The sequence below is a fragment of the Zootoca vivipara genome, chromosome 4, assembly GCF_965207765.1.
Source record: "Zootoca vivipara chromosome 4, rZooViv2.hap1.1, whole genome shotgun sequence".
Classification (NCBI taxonomy): Eukaryota; Metazoa; Chordata; class Lepidosauria; order Squamata; family Lacertidae; genus Zootoca; species Zootoca vivipara.
Window position 1 is genome coordinate 33004450 of NC_142587.1, and position 2429 is coordinate 33006878.

The 2429-nt window shown below is 42.0% G+C and overlaps 1 long non-coding RNA gene across 1 annotated transcript; it reads left to right on the forward strand.

Annotated features, from left to right (window-relative positions):
* The first annotated feature begins 504 nt into the window (after positions 1-504).
* On the forward strand, positions 505-1464 carry LOC148685893 (uncharacterized). Its single transcript, XR_015949841.1, has 2 exons — positions 505-687; positions 1202-1464. It is a non-coding gene; the product is annotated as an uncharacterized LOC148685893 (long non-coding RNA).
* Positions 1465-2429: the final 965 nt, after the last annotated feature.

The following is a 2429-nucleotide window of genomic DNA, read 5'->3' on the forward strand; positions in this document are numbered from 1 at the left end:
TGCGCACAACTCAGTCAGCGAGCAGAATACATTAGCTTAACCTCTTGGGCAAGTCTTCTCAGCATCCATCTGTCAGCGAATTAGCCACACAGGAATGTTTGCTCAGAGCGGTGTTTTCATTTCACATGCAGGTTATCAATGCGCAGATTTGGGTACTTTTCATTAGCCGAGTGCGATGTCTTCAGAGAAACGTCAATGGCCTTGACCATCTCAATGGGAACCCTCAAATAAATTTGTGAACTAACTACAAAAGAGTACATAAAACCAGATGAGGCATGACAGAATTAAAGTCTTTGAGTCAGAGGCTCAGCTGTGGCAAGCAGCCAGCCATGCCACGGCCTGTTAGGGCAAGCACATTACCATTACAATTATATCGAGGGGAAATGACTTCATGCACAGGGTATGGCCTGAATATTAAAAATTCCTCAAGTGAAACACACAAAAAGGGCCGCACATTGTGGCATGAGAGAGAAAGCGTGCAAACATGGTTCGTTTTTATTTCAACACTGCACAGCGACAGATGCAGTGGGTAAGCCGAGGAAATAGCCATGTCTCGGTTTCATGTTCCATGGTTTTTACTGATTGGCGGACAGATTTACAGCACATGTAAGAAACAATTAGAAGGGGTTCTCCACTGACAACAAAGCATGGGAATAAATTCCAATAATGAGATGGGAAAAGTACAAGGTAGGAATGATCTATGTGCTTCCTTCATGGTCTAAAATGTTTTTTAAAAAGAAAAGAAAAAAGCTCTTGTGTTAGTGCCAAATGCAATAGGCAACAGATGGTGTACAGATCCCATACTCCTCTCCCCCCTTAATAGGTTTCCTTTAAAAATAGCACATATTTTCCTGAAACATATAGCTATTTATTGGCTGTCAGTTGAATAACTCTAATGTTTGATTGGGAGGGTTGCAAAAAAGGGGGGGCGGTACAATATCTGGGATGAACTTCAAAGTTTGTCAGATCACTTTGAGTAGAAAACAAATCTAAGGTTTGGTTTCTAAAATTGTCAGTTGAATGGAACAAGCCACCTAGAATCTCCCATTGCTTACTCCCCTTCAAACACCTCTGCTACACTGCTATAGACAGGGGCTTAGTGTAGTACTGCAATTAAAGGGAGAAAAGCTAAAGTGTATTAAATCCTGGTAATCCCGCTGAGCCCTTCTAGGATGATGTATAATCTCTGGTTCATTCACAGCATCCTGTTGCAGCACAAACGGCAAAAAGCAAAGTAAGTTGAGTCTATGACAGCAGCCCGATTCTGTCATGGGGAAGAAGTGGAAACATCAGTGAACAGCAATAAAGCCCTTCATCTTCGCTCCACCTCTTCTGATACACCTCTCAGCTGGGAAACACACTCTGTCTGTAATGGAAAGAGAGGCACTTTGGACTTGGAAACACGAAGAACAAACTTAAAAGTTCAGAATAAAAAGGTTGCATACAAATAAACCAATTACATTATTGATCGGCTGATCACTAAAACTGCAGTTATTGGAAAACTCAGCATCAATGATGCAGAGTCTGTATTTCCACAGCACAAACCTGGGAAATTAATTTTTGGGAAATTAAAAAGGGTTTCTGCTATAAAGAGTGGCAGTCTTCTTCGCTACCCACTGGTGTGTGTCCTGTCCACATATACTGTAATAGCAGACAGTTGTTGCATATATGCAGGGGGGGGGGGGGAACAGGTCTGGGCCAAACCAATTGCTGCTTGAAGCAAAAGTCAAGACAACACCTCTCCCTATTCCATGAACACACACAAAAAAGCTGGTTGACATCTAACTGATGAAGAACATTGCCTTCCTTTGCACCTAAGGGCAGTAGGCAAGATTAAGGGATGAAGGGCAGCTCATGTGGAACACACAGCTCTGTCTCCAACACCTTGCTGCCTGTTCTGCAATGCTTCCTCTCCAGCATTTGGTGCCTGAGGCAGGCAACTCAATCTATCTAATGGTAGGGCTGGCCCCAAGAAAAACAACACACTTTTACACACTTTCCATCCCTTCATCCCTTGTATTTCAGAGGGACAGTGTCAAACACCCCCTCCACAGAAAGGGCAGTGACTGAAGCAGGCTTGTCAAGAATATATAGTCCCTGTAATCTGTTCCATATAATTTTTAAAATCTGAAATACTAGGGTAAACATTTTTTAAAAAAGGAATGTCTGGAATGCATCCTTTTTAAGAACACCTTGCAAAATAATAATAATCACATGCATTTTATTCAAAAGCAGGCCCATAACATTTTGGAGTGGGAGGGGAGGGGTAATCAGTGATTAACAGCACAGTCAGCCCTATATTGTCTAATAGCAACACTGAGTTTAATGTTACTCATATGTAAATGTAATGATGAATTGTCAAAATTGAATGAAGTGTGTGTGTGTGTGTGTGTGTGTGTGTGTGTGTGTGTGTGTTGGAGGGCAATTTC